This window comes from Sus scrofa, chromosome 15 (assembly GCF_054392235.1).
Source record: "Sus scrofa isolate SSC_HxYL_T2T_F1_AM1 chromosome 15, Sscrofa_HxYL_maternal_Yorkshire_Landrace_v2.0, whole genome shotgun sequence".
Lineage (NCBI taxonomy): Eukaryota > Metazoa > Chordata > Mammalia > Artiodactyla > Suidae > Sus > Sus scrofa.
In genome coordinates this window covers 71,413,176-71,437,321 of record NC_139397.1, presented here as the reverse complement: position 1 = coordinate 71,437,321, position 24,146 = coordinate 71,413,176, and the positions used below count along the sequence as shown (strand labels likewise).

The 24,146-nt window shown below is 39.2% G+C and overlaps 1 protein-coding gene and 1 long non-coding RNA gene across 5 annotated transcripts in view; one reads left to right on the top strand and one right to left on the bottom strand.

Annotated features, from left to right (window-relative positions):
• Window positions 1-24,146, bottom strand: part of ARHGEF4 (Rho guanine nucleotide exchange factor 4) — a 259,221-nt gene that overhangs the window by 193,056 nt on the left and 42,019 nt on the right. Inside the window, exon 1 of one of the 3 annotated variants that reach the window (XM_085000214.1) lies at window positions 3,404-3,480. The exons of the other annotated variants lie outside the window; for them this stretch is intronic. The gene's annotated coding sequence lies outside the window, so the exon portion shown is untranslated. Of the gene's footprint in view, window positions 1-3,403; window positions 3,481-24,146 lie in introns of those variants that run through there. 3 annotated transcript variants of the gene reach the window in all.
• LOC146395905 (uncharacterized) overlaps window positions 2,425-24,146 on the top strand; it is a 37,932-nt gene continuing 16,210 nt past the window's right edge. Inside the window, exons 1-2 of one of the 2 annotated variants that reach the window (XR_014829998.1) lie at window positions 2,425-2,562; window positions 5,578-5,754. This is a non-coding gene — a long non-coding RNA (uncharacterized LOC146395905). Of the gene's footprint in view, window positions 2,563-5,577; window positions 5,755-17,350; window positions 17,465-24,146 lie in introns of those variants that run through there. The other variant, XR_014829997.1, reaches the window with a different exon arrangement.

Below are 24,146 nucleotides of genomic sequence, written 5' to 3'. Positions count from 1 at the left end.
TCATCCTCTCAGGGCCTCCTATTTATCATCTGCAAAATGAGATGGTCATTCTCATCTCATCCTGTTAGGAGGACTAAGTTAGGTACCAGGAAGATAGTGTGTGCTCACTGAACAGTAATTTTCTTCCCATGTAACACATGTAGCCCACACACTGTGGGCACTGCACAGTTAAATACTGTAATGGTTGTGAACCATCATTGCCAGGAGAAGAGTTTCCGCTTGGACCCCAACAAACAGGAAGCTCTTCCCATCAACTCCACATAAAGATTCTCCCATTCACCAGCATGGATGGCTCTGTGCAACACAAGTGATCATAGGACAAAGCCGTTACATGTATCCCAGTAAAAGATAACAAAAGGTCACTTACTAACATTGATATGAGGTATCACATTTGTTATAGTGCCTTAGGTTAAAAAAATTGAAAAGATTATATAAAAACCAAACTCAGAGTTCCCTTTGTGGCACAGTTGTTAACAAATCTGACTAGGAACCATGAAGTTGCATGTTCGATCCCTGGCCTTGCTCAGTGGGTTAAGGATCCGGCGTTGCTGTGGCTCCAATTAGACCCCTAGCCTGGGAACCTCCATATGCCACAGGAGCAGCCCTAGAACAGGCAAAAAGACAAAAAAAAAAAAAAAAAAAAAAAGACAAAAAAAAAACCAAACCCTAAAATTCAATCTAAAAAGATCAGTAGTCTTTTTAATAAATGGTACTAGAAATATAACGATATGCCAAAATGCAAAATAGACATATAACTCTACCTTATATCATATACAAAATTAACTCAAAATAGATCATACACCTAAGCATTAGAGCTAAACCAAAAATTCTTAGAAATAAATGTAAGAAAATCTTTCTCATCTTGAATTAAGCCAATAAGATGCAAAATACTTGAAAGACACACAAAAAGGTGAAAACTGGACTTCATCCACACTTAATTTTGCTGTTTAAAAGTCACTGTTAAGGAGGAGTTCCCTTTGTGGCACAGTGGTTAATGAATCTGACTAGGAACCATGAGGTAGCAGGTTCGATCCCTGGCCTTAGTTCAGTGGGTTAAGGATCCGATGTTGCCGTGAGCTGTGGTGAAGGTCGAAAATGTGGCTCGGATGTGGCATTGCTGTGGCTCTGGTGTAGGCCAGTGGCTACAGCTCCGATTAGACCCCTAGCCTGGGAACCTCTATATGCCACGGGAGCGGCCCTAGAAATGGCAAAAAGACAAAAAAAAAAAAAAAAAAAGTCACTGTTAAGGAAATGGAAAGGTAAGCCAGAGACTGGAAGACAATACTTGAAAAGTATACATCTGAGAAGGAATTGTATCCAGACCATACAAGGACCTCTTACAGCTCTGTAATAAGGCAAACAACCCAATAAAAACATGGGCAAAAAGTCTGGGCAGGCATTCACAGATGGAAGATGAGCACATGAAATGATGCAGCATCATCAGTCATCAGGGAAATGTAAATTAAAGCTACAGTGAGATACCACTTTACACCCACAGGCATGGCTAAAATCCAAAAAATTAGTAATCAAGTGAGGGGCAGGTATGGAGCTCTTCACATGCTGCTGGTGGGAATGTAAAATGGCACAGCCTTTGGAGGAGAGTTTGTCAGTTTCTTTCTTTCTTTTTTCTTTTTATCCCTTTTTTTTTTTGGCTGTGTCCACAGAACAAGGAAATTCCCTAGCCAGGGATCAAACCCAAGCCATAGCAGCAACCTGAGCCACAGCAGTGACAATGCCAAGTCCCCAACTGCGAGGCCATCAGGGAACCCCTGGCAGTTTCTTATAAAGGTAAACAACACTTACTGTACTAGCAATTTTACTCTCAGGTTTTTCAAAAAAAAAAAAAAAAAAAAAAAAAAAAAAAGAAGAAGAAGAAAAAAGGAAACATGTCCACACAAAGATTTGTGAGCAAATGGTCATAACAGAAGTATTCATAGCAGCCAAACTGGCAACAGCTCAGATGTCCATGGGCTGTGCGTGCAAACAATAGTGACACCCCGTGGAACACGAACTCAGCCAGGACCAGGGAACAGGCTTCCTATACTTGATGCATGGCAGAACCTCAGAAGCTGCCTATTAAGTGGATGAAGTCAGACACCAGAGACTCCACATGCCACCATTTCATTTATGGGAAACTCTAGAATAAAGGGACACCTGGAGCAACAGGAGGAGAGATGGGGATTCACCAGGAAGGGCAGAGGGGAGCTTTGTTGGGGAGTAGAACAGTTCTATATGTTGATTATTATAATGACAGTTATGCAAGGGAACACATCTGTCACAACTCACAGAACTGTACACTTACAAGTGGTGAATTCTGTCTGTATACTATACCCCAATAAAGCTAATTTAAAAATAACCATGTTATCATCTCTAGGAAACTCTCCAGGAAAAGAACCACAGAAGAAGCAGCTGGAGGGGAAAGGGTAACTTGAACAACTGCATGCATGGGAGCTGAGTTTCCTCTGCCCATAGGCCTGTGAACTGGCCAACCTGGTGCCCGGAGGGAGGCCACACCGTAAGCCACAGGACCAGGCGCAGAGGACGTGTCAAAACCCAGACCAGGTAAATTGTTAGAGATTCTTACCACCTCTTCCCCTAGACTAGAAAGGCAATAGATACTTCATCATGTGAACAAAGAGCTAATAATGCAGAGGATATGAAATGGCAAGAAAATCCTCTCTCCCTTTCGCCCTTCCCCCACCCCCCTCCCATGGGTGGCCTCAAGTGGGCGGGCCACGCCCCTCATCTACGTCTCCCTGACCCTTCCCAGTTGTCCCAGTGGAAAAAGACACACTCTTTAGTGAGAGAGGACTGAAAGTGACTCCTGGATCGAGTTTAAAGCCCCAGGCTTCAGAGCTCATTCAACAGGCTTTTTTATCTTCATAAAACCTCAAACCCAGTGTTCTCCAGGGACCATATCTAGAGTGAAGGGGGCCTTCCTACTGTGGTTGTAGAAGTCAAGTGACAGTTCTGGGTGAGCAATTGGTGAGACCAAGAGCCCGAATAAGCATGTGGGTAAAGATCATTACTAGAATTGCTGTGTTTCTCTTCAAGTTGAGTTTAGCTCAATAAATAGCTTTTACAGAAAATAACCGTATACATTGCCAATTGACACATATGTCCACGGTCTGTAACACAGCCCCAGGTTTAAATTCAGAAACTATATCCACTGATCAGAGGTGCCCTTAGAAGGTCTATGCAAGCCCTGCCATGGCCCAAGGGGACTGGGGTTGACACATCTCCCTCCGACCAAGCAGGGCAAGCCTGGCCCCAGAGTCCTGAGAATAGAAACAGGACCATGGAAATTCCCTAAATTTACTCTCCCATTCAGATCTCATCAGAAAGGACCCTCCCAGACATGCAAGGAGCCTCTTCTCTTAGGAGTGCTTGTGGCTCTTCTCACCTGTGAGGTCCAGCAGTCCAGGAGAGCGAGTCAAGCAAAGCGTGGCCTCCTCCGGCGGAGCGCCTTCTCCAGAGAACAGAGGAACATGCCCGGACTGGGGAGGGAGGGCGGCCTGAGAAGACTAGAAAGAGCCTCTGGGTGTTTGCAGCAGCAGCACGTGCTTCCCTAGGCCTGTTCTGGTTGGGCTGAATCACCAGGTGGGGCCACAACCCCTGTAGCACAGTCTTCCCTCCACCCCCCAGTTCCACCCTCCTTTCCTCTGTGTGGGACTGAGGCGAGGCTGTCTCCCCACCCATCCCAGGCTGCAGGCTGCATTGGCTGATGGGCAGACTGAGCCTTGCAGCTCAAGTCAACCTCCAGTTCCTAAGGCCATGCTTGTTCCCCATGCTGCTCCAGCCCTAGGAGCAGCCAGAAGGAAGTCTGAAAGGGTCGAGGTTGGCACAACAAGCATTATTAGAAAACAGTGCTGAAGAGTTTGTCATCGGTGAATTTACTCACTCTCCAGAATTCAATGATTTATTCAAACATTCGTTTGTTGGGCCCTCGCTCTGTGCCAGCTTCTCTGCTGGGGAAGAAAGATATAAAGATAAAAGGCTCTATTCTGATGCCCAGGGAGGTCAGCTGAGATGAAGCAAATAAGTAGAAAATGACAAGGCCATGTGATGAGTATGAGGAGAGATGAATATATAAGTTTAAGTGAGACCTCACAGGTAAGCCCAGGGAAGGTGGGAAGGACTTTTTTTTTTTTTTTTTTTTTTTGTCTTTTTGCCATTTTCTTGGGCCACTCCCACAGCATATGGAGGTTCCCAGGCTAGGGGTTGAATCAGAACTGTAGCCGCCGGCCTATGCCAGAGCCACAGCAACACGGGATCCAAGCAGCGTCTGCAACCCACACCACAGCTCATGGCAACGCCAGATCCTTAACCCACTGAGCAAGGCCAGGGATTGAACCCTCAACCTCATGGTTCCTAGTCAGATTCGCTAACCACTGAGCCATGACGGGAACTCTAAGGGAAGGGCTTTCTTGAGGAAGATGCTTAGAAGTCCACTGGGTAGAAATAGGAAGGCACAACAGAGGGGATATTTGGTATTAAAGATGTACTTGCAAGAAAAAACATTGTGAAGTTCCAAGTAATTTAGCACAGTTGGAATGTTTCCTGGGAATGATTACAAAGATATGATAATAAGGCTCACCAGTTTGGCAGGAACCAGGCTGCAAAGAATCATGCATGTTTTGCTCAGGGCTCTGGCCTTCACCTGCAAGCCACTACCTTTAAATAGCAAAGTAAACTGATGTATTTGTGAGTGAGAAGATCCACTCTGGTAGCAGTGTAGGGAATGGGCATGCAAGGTGAGGATGAGAGGAGGGTCAGTGGTGCCTGTGCATGGACCTCAGAGGCCAGGCCCTGACTGCAGAGGACTTCCTGAAGGAGGTGGACTTGAGTGGGCTGTGGATGCAGGCAGGCTCTGCACAGGCCATAAATGGAAGAGGAGGCTAGAAGTCCAGGAGATCAGAACCTGTGCACAGATGTGCATGGTGGGGTCGGTGTCTGTGTGTCGCTCATGGAAGTTGATGGAGAGCTAACCTGGGCTGGAATGGGATTCATCCTGGCTCTGGTCCTCAGCCTACCACAGTGAACTTGCCTGCCATTGGGAAAAATTTCGAGGTAGCAAGCCTCAATTCTTTCCTGAAAGGAATGGTGTAGAAGTCGTAGTCAATAAACATTATTTTGTATTTGGAGAGCAGACTTGGTGAAACCTAGAAAAATGATTCGCTCAAAAATATGTAACTAACAGTAGAGGGCAAAGCTGGTATTAAAGGATAGCTCTTCATTAATCTGTGGCTCTTTCTATTATATCTCAATTCCATTGACCCCTGTGACCTAATGACCCACTCCTCCCACACCTGTCTGGGGTGAGATACCAAGGCAGTGTCCAGTGCATTCTTGCTGGATGACTGAAGGCTAACTGGTTGTGCTGTCTCCTGTCATAGTACATTGGAGCCACTGACCAGGCCACCCATACCACCCTTCTCTCAGAAATGCTTTCCCAGTAATGGGGTTGGCCAGGCCTCCCCTGTAATAGTTACCATCACATCCTGGTGAGACAGTTCATAGGCCCCCTCCTTCCCCTGCCATCCCACCAGCATGGCCCTAGGTTGTCATTGAAATCAGCAGGTGTACATGAAGCCCACCAGAAACAGAGCAAAATCCAGGTGATGACACAGCAAGAAGGTGGTCATCGGCAAGCTGGGAAGACAGTTCTCACCAGAAACCAACCCTGATGGCACCCTGATCTTTGCCTTCTGGCTTCCAGAACTGTAAGAAAATAAACTTCTGTTATTTGACCCACCCAGTCTTGGATATTTTGTTGTAAGGCAGTCCTCAACAACTAATACAGGCTACAATGGTAGAGATGAGTTGTTGTGAAATAGATCATATGGTAGCAAAGTCTAAAGTATTTATTATCTGTCCCATCATAGAACCCCTGTCAACTCCTGATCTAGATGTTTATACAGATACTGATAAATACTAAACAGGGAAATACCACTTACATGAGTTTGTTTTACTTGTATTGCTATTTTAGTCATTTCCTTTTTTTTTTTTTTTTTTTTTTTGTCTTTTTGCCTTTTCTTGACTGCTCCCATGGCATATGGAGGTTCCCAGGCTAGGGGTTGAATTGGAGCTGTAGCCACTGGCCTATACCAGAGCCACAGCAATGTGGGATCCGAGCCTTGTCTGAAACCTACACCACAGCTCAATGCCAGATCGTTAACGCACTAAGCAAGGCCAGGGATTGAACTCACAACCTCATGGTTCCTAGTCAGTTTTGTTAACCACTGTGCCACGATGAGAACTCCTATTTTAGTCATTTCTTAATTCATTCCTACAAGTATATCTGCATCCCAGCTATGTACCCAGAACACTGAATCATGCAATCACCAAATGTTTACTGAATGTTATTCTAGGCACTAATCACAGGGATGTATGTGACACAGTCCTTGTTCACAGTGAGTCATGGAGACATAAGTCTTATATCCATGAAACTTTATTACATTATCAATGGGCTTGCCTCTTTTTTATATGTTGAGGGAGGCTCTGTCAGAGGCAGTCTTTCTATAGATCCTCAGCAGGTATCAAATCCCAAACTTCTCTTTGGCTCAGAGGAATTTCCCTGGGTGTCAGCTTCTAGCTGAAAGTAGATGGTAGAAAAGGAACTAAGAGATTTTGAGACAAGCATCTTGGTGTTCTTATCTCTGTGATAGATATAATGATATCTCATAGGATGGTCCTGAAGAATAAAAGAGACAAAAAAGCAAAGTGGCAGAAATAAAAACAACAATGTTTACTATGTTTAAAGAAACATAAGGCAAGTTTAAGTAGATACAGGGAACAGGAAACTAGAAATTAACTCTTAGAAATTAAAACTCTTTGAAATTAAAACTATAGTAAAGAATTAAAAGCAACAGATGGCTTTAACAGAAAATTAGATACAGCTAAAGATAAAATTAGTGAATCAGAGAATAGGTCAAAGGAAATTTAGAGAAATGTAGCACAGAGGGACAAAATGATGGAAATTATGAAAGAGAGGTTAAGAGACATGAAGTATAATGTGAGAAGTTATAACATAACTTTCATCCAGAGTTCCAAAAGGAGGAATCAACAGTAACAATAATAGTAGGGCACTTTAACACCCCACTTACATTAATGGACAGATCATCTAGAGAGAATATCAATAAGGAAACACAGGCCTCAAATAACACATTAGATGAAGTGGCCTTAATTGACATTTATAGAGCATTCCACCCCAAAGCAGAAAAATACATACACATTCTTTTAAAGTGTACATGAAACATTCTCCAGGATAGATTATATGCTAGGCCACAAAACAAGCCTCAGTAAATTTAAGAAAATTAAAATAATTTCAAGCAACTTTTTTGACCACAGTGATATGTGACTAGAAATCAACTACAAGAAAAATACTACAAAAAACACGAACACATAAAAGTTAAGCAATATGCTACTAAACAACCAATGGATCACTAAAGAAATCAAAGAAAAAATTTAAAAATACTTAGAGAAAAATGAAAATCAAAACATGATGATCTAAAACCTGTGAGGTGCAGCAAAAGCAGTTCTAAGAGTTAAGTTTAGAGCAATACAAGCTTACCTCAGGAAAGAAACAAACAAAAATCTCAAATAAGCTACCTAACTTTATACCTAAAGCAACTAGAGAAAGAAGAACAAACAAAACTCAAAGTTAGTAGAAGAAATCAGAAAGATCAGAGCAGAAATTAGAGACTAAAAAAAAGTAGAAAAGATCAAAGAAACTAAAAGTCGATTCTTTGAAATCTAAGCTTTTAGTTAGACATAGCAAGTAAAAAAAGGGACAGGATCCAAATCAATAAAATCAGAAATGGAAAAAACAGTAACTGTTGACATTGCGGAAATACAGAGGATTATAAAAGACTACTACAAGCAACTATATGCCAATAAAATGGCCAACCTAGAAAAAACGGACAAATTCTTAGAAAGGGATAATTTCCTAAGAAGAGAGAAAATATGAAGAGACCAATTAACAGTACAGAAATTGAATCAGTAATTTAAAACTCCCAGCAAGTAGAAGTCTATGATCAGATGGCTTCATAGGTGAATTCTACCCAACATTTAGAAAAGAGTTAATGCCTATCTTTCTGAAACTATTACCAAAAAATTGCAGAGGAAGGAACATTTCCAAACTCATTCTATGAGGCCATCATCACCCTGATATCAAAGTCAGAAAAAAAATCAAAAAAAAGAAAATTATATGATGATTATAGATGCAAAAAACCCTCAACAAAGTACAAGCAAAGCAAATCCATTAAAAATCCAAATACATTGAAAAGACCATACACCATGATCAAGTGGGATTTATCCCAGGGATGCAAGGATTTTTCAATATCCACAAATCAATCATTAACAAATTGAAGAATAAAAACTATATGATTATTTCAATAGATTTACAAAAAGCTTTTGATAAAATTCAGTATCTACTTATGATAAAAAAAAACTCTCCAGAAAATGGGCATAGAGGAAACATACCTCAACATAAGAAAGGCCATATATGACAAATCCACAGCTAACGTCATAACCAAAGGAGAAAAGGTGAAAACATTTCCACTAAGATTAGAAGCAAGACAAGGATGCCCATTCTTGCCACTTCTTCAACATAGTTTTGGAAGTCCTAGACACAGCACTCAGATTAAAACAAACAAACAAACAAAAGGAATCCAAATTGGAAAAGAAGTGAAACTGTCACTTTTGGCAGAAAAAAAATGACACTATACATAGAATACCCTAAAGGTGTTATCAGAAAACTACTAGAGCTCATTAATGCATTTGGTAAACTTTTAGAATATAAAATTAATTCACAGAAATATCTTGTATTAATATACACTAACCACAAAAAAAGTTAGAAAGAGAAGTTAAGGAATCAGTCCTATTTACCATTGCATCAAAAATAATAAAATACCTACAGATAAATCTACTTGAGGCAAAAGACTAGTACTCTAAAAACTATAAGACACTGATGAAAGAAGTCAAAGATAACACAAACAGATGGAAAGAAATACTGTATTATTGGATTGGAAAAATTGGTACTGTTAAAATAATCATACCACTTAAGGCAACCTAAAGATTCAATGCAATGTCTATCCAACTACCACTGGCATTTTTCACAGAACTGGAACAAAAATAATTTAAATATGTATGGAAACATAAAAGACCCTGAGTAGTCAAAACAATCATGATAAAGAAGAATAGAGCCAGAGGAATCAAGCTCCCTGACTTCAGACTATACTACAAAGCTACAGTAATCAAAGCAGTATGGTACTGGCACAAAAAAAGAGCCACATAGATCAATGGAACAGGATAGAAGGCACAGAAATAAACACACATACTTATGCTTAATTAATATACCACGAAGGAGGCAAGAATATACAAGGGAGAAAAGACAGTCTCTTCAAAAACAGTGCTGGGAAAACTGGACAGCTACATGTAGAAGAATGAAATTAGAACATTCTCTAACACCATACACAAAACTAAACTCAGCATGGAGTTCCCGTCATGGTGCAGTGGAAACAAATCCGACTAGAAACCATGAGGTTGTGGGCTTGATCCCTGGCCTCACTCAGTGGGTTAAGGATCTGGCGTTGCTATAAACTGTGGTGTAGGTTGCAGATGCGTCTCGGATCTGGTGTTGCTGTGGCTGTGGCATAGGCCGGCAGTTGTAGCTCTGATTGGACCCCTAGCCTCGTAACTTCCATTGCCATGGGTGCAGTACCCCCTGCAAAAAAAAAAAAAAAAAAAAAAAAAAGAAAAGAAAAGAAAAAATAAACTCAGTGTGGATTACTTAAATGTAAGATTGGATATGGTAAAATTCCTAGAAGAAATCATAGGCAGAATACTCTTTGACAAAATTTGCAGCAATATTTTTTTTGGATCCATCTCCTAGAGTAATGGAAACAAAAAAAGAAATAAACAAATGGGACCTAATTAAACTTAAAAATCTTTTGCACAGAAAAGGAAACTATAAACAAAATGAAAATGCAACCTATGGAATGGGAGGAAATACCTATACACAATGTAACTAAAAAAGGATTAATTTCCAAAATATCTCATGCACTCAGTAATAACAACAACAACAAAAATGAACAACTCAATCAAAAAATGTGAAGAATACCTAAGTAGATATTTCTCCAATGAAGACACACAGATGACCACTAGGCACATGAAAAGATGCTCAAGATGACAATTACAGAAATGCAAATCAATACTACAGTGAGGTATCATTTTACACTTGTCGGAATAGCTATCATCAAAAAGTCTACCAATAATAAATGCTGGAGAGGGTGTGGAGAAAAGGGAACCCTCCTACACTCTTGACGGGAATATAAATTTGTGCTGCCATTATGGAGAACAGTATAAAGTTTCCTTAATAAACTAAAAATAGAGTTACCATATAATCCAGAAATCCTACTCCTGGGCATACATCCAGAGAAAACTCTAATTCAAAAGGATACATGCACTCCAATGTTCATAACAGTACTATTTATAATAGCCAAGATTCGGAGGCACCTGAATGTCCACTGAATGATGAATGAATAAAGAAGATGAATGAATAAAGAAGAGGTGATATATATGTAAAATAGATTATTTACTCAGCCATTAAAAAATGAAATAATGCCATTTGTAGCAACATGGATGGACCTAGAGATTATCATACTAAGTGAAGTAAGTTAGACAGAGATAGACAAATATCATATTTCACTTATATGTGGAAACTAAAAATGACACAAATGAACTTATTTATGAAACAGACCCACAGACATAAGAAATAAATCTATGGTTACCAAATGGGAAAAAGCAGAGGGGTGATAAATTAGGAATTCAGGATTAACATATTCATACTACTATTTATGAAATAACAAAGTCCTACTGCATAGCAGGAAGTATATTCAATATCTTTTTTTTTTTTTTTTAGGGCTGTTGCCATGGCACATGGAAGTTCTCAGGCTAGGGGTCAAATTGGAGCTATAGCTGCAGGCCTATACCACAGCCACAGGCAGTGCTAGATCCAAGCTGTGTCTGCGACCTACACCATAGCTCATGGCAATGCCAGATCCTTAACCCACTGAGCAAGGCCAGGGCTCAAACCTGCATCTTTATGGAACCTTGTTGGGTTCATTAATTGCTGAGCTGTGATGGGAACTCCTCATTATCTTGTAAATCTGTAATGCAAAAGAATCTGAAAAAGAATATATATGTATAACAGAATCACTTTGCTACCTGAAACACTGTAGATCAACTATACCTTAATTTAAAAAGAAAAAAATAATTACAGTTTAAGAAAAAAACACTGAGAAGATTCACTCCTAGTAGACTCCTATTAAGGAAAGTCTAAAGAATGAATTTCAGGCAGGGGAGTAATTCTAGTTGAAAGAAAGAAGAGCCAAGAAGGTAGTAAATAAATGGGTAAATAAAAATGCAAATGCATTGTATAAAATAACAAGAACAGTATCTAATAGTGTCAAAAATGAAAACACAGAAATAAAATACAGGAAAATAAAGAATATATATGTGTGTGTGTGTGTGTCTGGGTCTCTTTGCTGTACTGTAGAAAACTGATAGAACACTGTAAACCAGGTATAAAGGAAAAAATAAAAATCATTTTAAAAAAAGAAATAAAATACAGGAAAATAATATCAAAGAAGTCAGTAAAGGTAAAATATTCAAGATCATTGTATTACCCCTGAGGAAGAAAAAGAAATTGATTCACTTTAATTTCATTAAGTTAAATATGCATATTATAATTCTTGGACAAATGCTAAAAGATTGAAGATAATGTATATCTTCTAAAGAGAGTAGAGAAAAATATATAATAATTACAAAATTCACAAGACTTTAAATGTGTACATTCTCTGATCCAATGCACTTAAGCTGGAATTCAATAACAAAGGCTTATCTCCATACATTTAGAAAGTAAGTAACAATTTACAATAACTCCTGGATTGGAGAAAGAATATCAAGAGAAATTAGATAACATTTTGAACTGGATGAATTAGAAAATACCACAGACAAAAACTCATGTGATGCAGCCAAAGCATTACTTAGGGGGACAATTTGTAGCCTTAAATCCTACAAAAGAAAGTTTGAACACTAATAAAGTATCTTTTTTCAGAAGTTAGAAGATGGATAAAAAGATAAGGCAAACTTAAGTGTGGGAAAGACTATAACAAAGCTAAGAGCAACAATTAATAAAATAGAAAACTAGTATATAACAGTAAGGGCAAGCAAAGAAATAAGCTGTACAAACCTATTTCTCTTCTTTCCAGCCTCACAGCTCAATAGTATTTCCCAGCTCTGCCTGAATGGTTGTGGCCTTGTGACTAGTTCTGGTTAGTGGAATGTGAACAAAAGTGACACACACCCTTCTCAGCCCCTGCCCAGTAACTCTCCATGGATGGTCCTACATCCTCTTTCCCAGCGTGACAGAGGCAAGCAAAGCAACCCTGGAAAGCATGTCACGAAGATGGCAGAGCCAAGTATGGAAAAGGCCTGGGTTCCTGAATTATCACTTAGAGAAGAACCACTGCCAGTTAGAAACGTCTATTTAGAGCAATAAACTGTAATATTATATTTTTTGACTTCTTGTTGTTGCAGAAACCAGGAATACCTTAGGTAATACATTCACAAACCACTCTAAAGACTTGTCAAGGAAAAGCAAAGGCACGCATAACAAATATGGGGAATGAAAAAGAAGGTGTCATCACACATGTTTCAGACATTAATGATATTAACAAGAAGCTTTATGAACAAAAGCAGATTAATTTTAACAGATGAAATGGACAAATTCTCAGAAAAATATAATTTAACAAGACAACACTCAATATTGTGAAGATATCAATTGATATCTTGATAAAATGAAAAACCCAATCACAATAGATGAGGGAGCAGCTTACAGAGGCTTCTGGAGTACTGGCAAGGCCCTAGCTCTTGGCCCATGGTGATCACATGGGTGTCTTCTTCATAATTACATTTTTAAAACTTTCACATCTTACACAGTTTGGGATATCTCAAATTACACAATAAAAAAAGAAAATGGGAGTTCCTGTTATGGCTCGGCAGGTTACAAACCCAACTAGGATCCATGAGGATGTGGGTTCGGACCCTGGCCTTACTCAGTGGCTTAAAGATCTGATGTTGCTGTGAGCTGTGGTGTAGGTCATAGACACAGCTTGGATCCAGCGTTGCTGTGGCTGTGGTGTAGGCTGGCAGCTGCAGCTCTGATTCAGCCCCTAGCCTGCAAACTTCTATATGCTGCAGGTGCAGCCCTAAAAAGAAAAGAAAAGAAAAGTGTGTGTGTGTGTGTGTGTGTGTGTGTGTGTGTGTGTAGTAGGACCATACCAAGTTCAAAAAATTAAAGTTCCTCTGTCCTTTTTTCAACTTTCTATCACTGTAGGTGATGTAATTCTAAACTTCCCATGAACCTCGGATAAGCCTGCCCCTCACAGTAGACCAGGTGCAGAGGTAAACACCACAGTACATTCCCAGAGGTTCAGTCTAAAAATACCCCAAGCTCAGAGCTGCTCCAGTGAAGAGGCTGAGCCTGTGATGAGGTGCATAACAAGGGCAGAGCGGACATAGTTAAGCTGATTTCTCTCCTAGAGTGCTGTGAGGTCATTGATTTTGTCCTCATGTTACTGGTGAGGAAACTGAGGGGACCTGGGAGAGGCAAAGACTTTTCCTGTTTAGGACAGATCCTGGGGACAGTCCTCAGCCTGCAGTCAGATGCTGTTCTATGGGAGGCAGCAGGGCTTGGGTTCAAGGGCGTCACAGCCACTTCCTGCTGGTCCTGGAAAAAGAGTAACACAAGTCCTAGTCCATCGACAATATTTCTCAAATTCCTCTGCCACCTGGGGCACTTTAAGACACTCTGTTATCTCTATAAATACATTCCTTTTTCCAACTGACAGGTCAGAACAGATACTGGTACCTGCTTTTCAGTCCTCAAAGAATAAAAAATCATGCCAGACACCACATAGTAGGTGCACCATCAATGATCTCATCTAATGCTTTTAATCATAATCACAGCTTCTGACATAGTATAATCATGCCCCTTTTACAAAAGAATAGACTGAGGCATAGTGAATCTGAGTAACTCATGTGATATTCTGTATCTAGTAAGTGGCAAAATTAGTAATCTGATAACTGCAATCTGGTTCCAGAATCTGTACTCTTTAACCATTAAACTAAATTAAATTGAGTTTCTGAATGCTCTTCTGTCTAATCATATGCCACTACTTCTACCTCTAAATGCTCAGCTCATTTCCTGTCTCCTTCAAGTCCTTCTAAACCAGGTGGTAAAACCATTACATCTTTTTTAGAACTCCCACACAGAATTTCCTTTTTGCCACCACAATGTAACATAACATTGTTTTGTATCAATAAGAGGAGAAATAATGAGGATGATGATGGTGATGATAACAGTTAACACCTGTTGTGCACTTAATATGAGCTCTCCATTATTCTATGAACTTTTCAGGAATCAACTCATTTAATTCTCACAAGTACCCAGAAACATACGTTATTATTTCATATTTATATATGAGGAGAACAAGGCTCAGAAGGCTAAGCAATTTACCTGAAGCCACCTAGCTTCTGAGAGAAGCAAGTCTGCCTACAGATCTGATTTCCTCTTAGAAAACCATCCTGCCTGCTGCCATCAAACACATCATGGAGAGAGCCCCAAACACCTGCAGTCATTTGACACAGCTTTTGCCTGCCCTGCTCCCTGCCTGCATGGGCACATGTGGGCCCTGCCACCAGCTCTGTAACCAGGTCAGGGCCAGAAGGGTCTGAATTTGCCTCTGGTATCCTCAGGTCTGAACAACCAAGTCAACATCCATGCAGAAAATTTAGAAAAATGTTGTAAATAAGAGAATACAGTATTTTCAGTGAAGAGAGAAGGAAAAGAGGCACTTGAGAAATCCATATATCCCTTTCTTTTTTTTTTTTTTTTTTTTTTTTTTTTTTGGCCATGCCCACGGCATGTGGAAGTTCCCAGGTCAGGGATTGAACTCTCACCATAGCAGCTACTGGAGCCATAGCAGTGACAACGCCACATCCTTAACCCGCTGCCCCACCAGGAAACTCCCCATACTCCCTTGAGTTAATGTTATTTCCCCCCCCCAAAAAAATGTGCTTGATGGTACAATGATTGCCTAACACACTACTCCAGCCTTCCAGAGAAATGGAAAGCTCTAGCGTCCTGAAGACATAAGGTTGTCTTCATCATTCAGGGAGCTCCCTGCTACCATGAATGTGCTCAGTGTCAGCAGGAAAGGAGAAGGCCACTTAGAAAACACAGGGAGCTCCCCCAGTCCCATAAGCTTCCTCCTTAAGCCCTGTCTGAGGAGATGACATGATTTGTACTTTATCACAGTTCAACAATTACTTAACTGGCTGCCTTTTATGTGCCAGGCACTGATAACACAAAGATGAATGAGATTTCTAGAATTTCAATCAATCAACTCTGAAATCTCATGCACATCTTATAGGGAAGACAGATATGCAACAGGTAATTCTATTATTTTTATTTTTTGCTTTTTAGGGCTGCACCTGCGGCATATGGAAGTTCCCAGGCTAGGGTTTGAATCAGAGCTGCAGTTGCCGGCCTATGCCATAGCCACAGCAGCATGGGATCTGAGCCACATCTGCAACCTACACCACAGCTCACTCAACACCAGATCCTTAACCCACTTAACGAGGCTAGGGATTAAACCCGAATCCTCATGGACACTATGTTGAGTTCTTAACCTGCTGAGTCACAGTGAAAACTCCCCTAGTCCTCTTTCATATTTCTAATTCAAGGTATTGCCTTTTACTGTGAGTTAGCTCCTTCAGTCGTGTTGACATTTGTTGCTGTAAAGGACCCCTAAAATCTGGGAAGGCAGGAATAGTTTTTCAGGCAGGTTAATGTGGGTGCAGATCCCAGTTCCACAACGTTTCACCATTAGTTGAGAACCTTGGAAAATTACTTCCAAGGTTTCTGAGGCAATGGAGGGTTGTGCTGAAGAGCACAAGCTGTGGGATCAGGCCAACTTAGATTCAAATTCCAGATGTGCCATCAGCTGTGACCTTGAGCAAGTTAGTTATGTCTCAGTTTTCTCATTTGCCGAAAGGTTGCACAGGGAATTCTGAGGAATAAATGAGCTAATTCGATTGAGCTAGTATTTAAAGCCCAAGAAGTTCTGCACAGAGTGTGTGCTCAATAACTTACCTGACAGGCTGTGAGGATTAGATGAATTGCTGTATTCAAGTAACAGACTCTGGGGAAATGCTATTTATTCAGCATTGCTATTCAGCATTGCTCAACATACCTCCATGCCTTTGTCTGAGCTGGACCTCCTACCTGAAAACTCCTACTTGGCCTCATCCGGGCATCTTCTAATGACTAGTTTAAAAGCTGCTTTCTCTTTTATGTGTTTCCAAGATTCCCAAAAGGTTGCCACGCACCTATTTGTACTCCCAGAGCAACGTTTATGTTTCCACTCATACGTTATAGTTATTACAGCCTGTGACCTGCCTCAGCATGAGCACCATGTTTTATTTCTTTTTATATCATTAGCCCCATGTAGATTTCCTGGCATATACTAAATTCTATTCAATCCAACTGACATACAAAGGAATGAAAATACTATTGAGAGAGGAAACCCACCATGGGCCCTGAGTATCCCTGCACATACTTACTGGTTAAGCCGATAATATTCATTTCCTAGGGTTGTGTTTGCAGTGAGAAGCTATAAGCAATGAAGTAATGTCTCCTTCCAGGACAAAGAGCAGGCTTGCTATGAAGGAAATGATCGTCCAAGCTCCATGTCCCTCAGCTATGACACAAATCTGCTGCTTGCCTACCAGCCACTTGGGCCCTCTGTGTTGACCGCATAGCACTTGGGTGGGGGGAGGTGAGCAAGAAGAGCTGGCGCAGACATGATGCTGTTGCTGCTCGCTTAGCCATGAATAATAAAGCCCTTTGTCTCTGACTCAAGAATCTCATGTCTTCTTCCAGCATCCGTGAAAGACTAACAGACTAATTTATTATCTCAGAGGTCAGCAAACTATGGCCCTGTGCCAAATCTAGCACATGATCTATTTCTGTTCAGCCTGAACACAAAAATTTTTTAAAATATTTTTAAAGTTTTTTTTTCTTTTAAAGGATTGTGAATATGTGACGGAGACTTTATATTGCCCCAAGTCCTAAAATATTTATGATCTCACTCTTAAAAGAAAATATTTGCTACCCCCTATATCATGTTATAAGTAGGGTAAACTTAAATCTGGATTTTTTGCCAGTTCTAATTCTTTGATTAATTTTTTTAGAACAAGAATGTCATATTTTTCTCCTCAGGTCCTCAAAGCAACAAGCACAAAGCTGACACTCAGACAAGACTCAACCAAAACCAACATGCCCTTTTACAAAGACTTAGTGCCTGGCATTCTTTCAGGACCTGGGGATATGGAGGTAAGAAAAAGAATCGAAATATCTAACCCCACAGAACTGATATTCTAATGAGATGGATGGGCAATAAACAAATGAATAGCTCTTAGGTACTGGTAAGTGCTATGGAGAAAATAAAAAAGAGAAAAGGATATGAGGTATTCCAAAGTTTAGTGGAGTGGGATGGGGAGAGCTGGCTACTACTTTACACCAGGTATTCAGGGAAGGCCCCTCTAAGAAGGTGGCATGATTAAGTAGGTACAACTTCTTTCTGGGATCTATAATCATATATAAACCAAACACCTTGGGGAAATGAAATTAAAAGCACATTCCACATCTACTTTCCAGCTCATGGATTTCTGAACTAAGTACCTATTTAAGCTGGGCCCCATCCAATCTTCCCTGGAAGCCTGAGGTCAATAATTTTGTGCAAGTTTGAGCCTACACATTTTTTTGCAATATAACCTCACCAGAAAGTGCATCCTTATAATCCTACTTAAGTAGTAAAAGCCCCTAAATTAGGAATCACTGTACTTAGACTCTAATTTCTTTTTTCCACCAAATACATACTAATTCCCTGTCCCAACAAACATAAGTGATACATTCACCCATATCTAGAAATGACTGATAAAATGCATACATACATAAGAACCATTGAACTTTTACTTTGGTAGAAAGAATGCTGACCCTGAAAGAACACAGGCTTTGGAATTGTTCAAAGTTGGGTCCAAGTCCTTCCTTCACCCCTTGTTGCTAGGCAATAGACCTCCAGAAAGTTACATTAACTCTCTTAGACTTAGTTTCCACATCTATAAAGGGGGACTAATAATACCCATCTCTTAAAAAAGATAACAGAAGCAAGGCAGTAAGCACACAGACCACCATGCAGTAAATGCCCAATAAGGGTTGGTATCTTAATTGTCAGGTAGTACATGAATCCTTCATCTACTCAATAGGTATTCACTTATTGCTCCTATTTCTTGCCAGGCAGTGTCAACTGAAGGGCATCCTCCAACCAGTAAGACTGTCTGTGCCCTCAAGGAGACTGCAGAGTGGTAAGAGCACAAAGTAAATAGGTGGTGATGATACACCAGTGGAATAAGAGTACATCAGGAAAGGCTTCCTAATATTAAAAGCTGAGCTAAGTCTTAAGGTAAAGTTCTTAGCCAAAGAAAAAATAGACATTTCAGACAGAGGTAATACATTATGAAAAAGGGCGGAAGAAAATGTAGTTTGAAGCTAAAAAATGGAAGTTACAGGGAAAGGGGACAGTGCTAAGAGAGAACTAGCAGATCCAAATGGCTTTGATTATCATGCTAAGGCATCTGGATCCTAATATCTGGATTACAGCATCTAGATTACAACAAGGAAAGAAGCTCCAGCTTCCATGTGGGGATTTCAATTAGAGTGGGGAAAAATTGGAGACAAGAAAATGAGTTAGAAGGCTGCCCAGAAGTAGATTTTGGAGTTGGGAGGTTGAGATTGACCTACTTGTGGAATATTTTAGTAAAAGTACCCAGGAAGCCAAGAGATAGAAGGGTGAAATCTGGGTTAGAGACTGATTTGGGATCCATTAATATGTAGATAAAGCTATGTGAATGAGATAATCTGGGCTTTGTGTCCAGAGTAAGAATAGAAGAGGATTTATGGAGGAACCCAAAGAGATAAGATGAAGAGGGAAAGCAGAATCCAAGAAGGAAATAGTATAAACGGGGCATTAGCAACAATGAGAATCAGAGAATTTTTGATTTTCTAGTCACATTCCAGAGGAGTGACATCAGCAAAGTAGCAGACTAGAAAGTTCTTGAGCTTTTGTTCTCCCACACAAAAAAAAAGTATTAAAGAAAACCCAACAAAAACCAGAAGTTGTCTGAGCCAACTTTGAAGGAGCTCTGGAAAATAATCAAGAGTTTGCAACAATCAAGAAATTTCCTAATCAAGAAAAATCCATCTTTGAAACTGTAGGAAAGTTTTGTGGTGTTTTTACTCACTCTTGCCCCATTCCCAATGTAGTGTAGTGGTGCTCTTGGTCTTGAGAAGCTGAAGCCCAGTTCCTTCACTTTAACTGGAGGGAGCAGAATAGATCTTACTTGCAGATTATAGTCTGTTCTAACCTGTCTAGGGGATACCTGAAGGATTGACTTTTTCATCTCTGTCTTGCATAACTCAGAATGCAAGTGGAAAAAGTGGCAGGCAAAGCTATTAAATACTGTAAGTGGAATACAAACTCAACGATGTCTGATACACTTGACCATCTGAGGCCTGGAGGAGAAAATGGGGAGGGGGCCTTGGGAAATGAGGAAGTTCAAAAGCAACTGCACATACTGGGGAGTTTAGAAAGCCATACATGCCTGGGCAAGATACATGCACAGAAATGGCCTTAGAAGACTTTAAACTTTTACCTGGTGTTAATCCATAGGCTTAGAACAAGTCTAGCTTATTAATGAAGGAATGCACAAGCACAGCGCTGCTCTGTAAAGACTATAACAGGTGGTTCTTTCTTTTTTTGTTTTTGTTTTTGTTTTAGATGGTTTTGTTTGTCTAATCAGCTCTTGGTATTCAAGGAAATCTCTGTCAAAACATTAAATGAACATGAGCTAAAAGAACAGAGACTTCAGTGAGCACACACATGCAGACATGGCTTTCAAAGTAGTTTGGAAAAGACTCAAAACAATGGGACTAAAACTTTCACCACCACCATCACCAATAATAATAGAAAACTATGTGTTAAGGCAGAAATCTGATTTACAGAATTACTACTTAATAATAACCAAATGCTCAATTTTGATAAAATCAGAGGCTTATATAGAAACTAGAAAACACAGTTCATTCAAAGGAACAAAATGAATCAAAATAAATTATCCCCAAGGAAGCCCAGACATCAATATTACTAGAAAAGACTTTAAGACAATAGTTTTAAATATATCTAAGAGATAAGGGAAAACATAGAACAAGAACTAAAGGAAATCAGGAAAACAACATATGAACAAAATGAGAACATCAATAAAGAACAGAAATTGCAAAACGCAACTAAACAAAATTCTGAAGCTGAAATGTACAATAATTGAAATGAAGATTCACTAGAGGAGTTCAACATCAGAGTTCATCAGGCAGAAGAGTGAGTCAGTGAACATAAAGATAGGACATTTGAAATCATTGATTTTTAAGGGCACCGAGAAATAAAATGAAGTAAAGTGAACAAAGCCTAACGAATTTGTGGGACACCATCAAGTGGGTTGAAACACATATTTTGGGAGTCCCAGAAAAAGAATGCAGTGAGAAGGGGGTAGAAAAATCATTTGAAGAAATAATGGCTGAAAACTTCTCAAAATTGATGAAATATTTGAATATATATATATCTGAAAAGCTCAGTGAACCCCAAGTATTATTTGACTCAAAGAGAGTTTATATACTTAAAGAGATCCACAGCAAGATGCATTATAATCAAACTATTGAAAGACAAAGACAAAGAGGACTACTGAAAGCATTAAGGGAGAAGTGATTTATCATGTAAAAGAGATTGCCTGTAAGATTATCAGCCATTTTTAGTCAGAGATTTTGGACAAGAAGCAGTGATATGATATATTTAAATTTCTAAAAGGAATATACTGTAAACCAGTAATTCTGTGTATGGCAAAACTGTCCTTAAAAAATGAGTGAGAAATTGGAGTTCCTGTCGTGGCTCAGTGGTTAACAAATCTGACTAGGAACCATGAGGTTGTGGGTTCGATCCCTGGCCTCACTCAGTGGGTTAAGGATCCAACATTGCCATGAGCTGTGGTGTAGATTGCAGACGTGGCTTGGATCTGGCATTGCTCTGGCTCTGGCACAGGCTGGTGTTTACAGCTCCGATTAGACCCCTAGCCTGGGAACCTCCACATGCTGTGGGAGCAGCCCTAGAAAAGTCAAAAAGACAAAAAAAAAAAAGAGTGAGAAATTAAGGCATTTCCATATAAATAAAAGATGAGGGATTCAATACTTCTAGATCTACAGAAAGGGAGTTCTTTTTTTTAATTTAAAATATTTTTAAATCTTTAAAAATTATTGTTGATTTAAAATATTGTCTAATTTCTGTTGAACAGCAAAGTTACTTAGTTACATACACATATACATTCTTTTTGTATTAAAGTATAGTTGATTTACAATGCTGTGCCAATTTGTGCTGTACAGCAAAGTGACTCAGTCATATATATATTTTTTCTTTTTTATATTCTTTTCCATCATGGTCTATCTGAGGAGATTGGATACAGTTCCCTGTATTACACAGCAGGATATTATTGTCTATCCATTAAAAATGTAACAGTTTGCATCTACTACACCCAAATTCCCAGTACATCCCTCTCCCTCCTCTTTGACAACCACAAATCTGTCCTTTATGTCTTAGTCTATTTCTGTTTTGTAGACAGATTCATTTGTGCCATATTTTAATATTTCACATATAAGTGGTATCATATGCTATTTGTCTTTTTCTTTCTGACTTTCTTCACTTACTATGATAATCTCTAGTTGCATTCATGTTGCTGTGAATGACATTATTTCATTCTTTTTTATAGCTGAGTAATATTCCATTGTATATTTGTACCACATCTTCGTAATCCATTCATCTTTCATTGGACATTTAGGTTGTTTCTAAATCTTGGCTACTGTGAATAATGCTGCAATGAACATAGGGGTGCATTTATCCCTTTGAATTGTTGTTTTGTCCAGGTATATGCTCAGGAGTGGGATTGCTGGATCATATGGTAATTATATTTTTAGTTTTCTGCAGAAACTCTATACTGTTTTCCATAGTGGTTTCACTAACTTATATTCCCATCAACAGTGTAGGAGGGTTCCTTCCAGCATTCACTATTTGTAGGATTTTAATGATGGCCATTCTGACCAGTGTGAGGAAGGTACTTCATTGCAGTTTTGATTTGCACTTCTCTAATAACTGATAATATTGAACATCTTTTCATATGCTTATTGGCCATCTGTAGGTCTTCTTTGGAGAAATGTCTGCTTAGATTTTCTGTCCATTTTTCAATTGTGTTGTTTGTTTTTTTGTTGTTGTTGAGTTGAGTGAGTTGCTTGTATATTTTGGAGATTAAGCCATTATTGGTCCTATCATTTGCAAATCTTATCTCTCATTCTATAGGCAGTCTGTGTGTGTGTGTGTGTGTGTGTGTGTTTGTTTATGGTTTTCTTTGATATGCAAAAGCTTGTAAGTTTGGTTAAGTCCCACTTGTTTATTTTTTGTTTTTATTTCTATTGCTTTGCGAGACCTAGAAAAACACTGGTACGTTTATTTTAGAGAATGTTTCCCCTATGCTGTTTTCTAGGAGTTTAATGGTGACTTGTCTTACATTTAAGTCTTTAAGCCACTTTGATTTTATTTCTGTGCACATTGTGAGGATATGTTCTAACTTTGTTGATTTATTTATTTTTATTTTGCTTTTTAGGGCCATACATGCAGCATATAGAAGTTCCCAGGCTAGGGGTTGAATTTGAGCTGCACCTGCTGGCCTAAGCCACTGCCATAGCAGTCCAGGATCCAAGTGGCATCTGTGACCTACACCACAGCTCATGACAATGCCAGATCCTTAACCCACTGAATTGAACCTGCATCTTCATGGACACTAGTGGGGTTCATAACTTACTGAGCCATAGTCAGAACTCCATAACTTCATTTACTTAAATGCAATTGTCCAACTTTCCCAGCTCCAGTTGCTGAAGAGATTCTTTTTCTCATGTTATATTCTTGTTTCCTTTGTCAAAGATTAATTGACCATAACTGTGTGGGTTTATTTCTGGATTATTTTGTTCCATTAATCCATATGTCTGTTTTGGTACCAATACCACATTGTTTTGATTGCTATAGCTTTGTATTATTATCTGAATTCCGGGAGAGTTATGCCTCCTGCTTTGTTTTTTTCCCTTCAGGATTTCTTTGGCAATTCTGGGTCTTTTATTGTTCCATATAATTTTGAGGATTATTTGTTCTAGTTCTGTGAAAAATATCATGGGTAATATGACAGGGATCACATTAAATCTGTAGATTGCTTTGGGTAGTATGGCCATTTTAACAATATTAATTCTTCCAATCCAAAAGCATGGGATATCTTTCCACTTCTTTGCATCCTCTTTAATTTTATTATTAATGTTTTATAGTTCTCAGCATGTTAGTCTTTCATTTCCTTGGTCAGACTTATTCCTAGGTTTTTTTGGATGCGATTTTAAAAGGTTTTGTTTTTTATATTCCCTTCCTGATATTTCATTGTTAGTATACAAAAATGCAACTGATTTCTGAAAGTTAATTGTTGTATCCTGTTACTTTGCTGAATTCACTTATCAGATCAAGCCATTTTTGTGTGGAGTTCTTAGGGTTTTCTACATGTAGTATCATGTCATCTGCATATAGTAGCAGTTTACCTCTTCCAGAAAGGGAGCGATATAGGTTAAAGTGAGAGAACTAAACACTAACTCCAAGTCGTACATAGCCAAATACATAGCAAATGTACCACAGGCATATGTAACAGCAGTATTATTGTAATCCTGGTTTGTAACTTGAATTTTAATTTTCTATAGGATTTAAAAGAAAAAGCATATAAATAATTATAAATCTGTTATTGGGCACACAATGTGTAAATATGTAATTTTTAAAATCAAAATATAAAGAGATCAGATTAAGCACTAGTGGAGTCAATACAAGTTAGCAATAACTTGG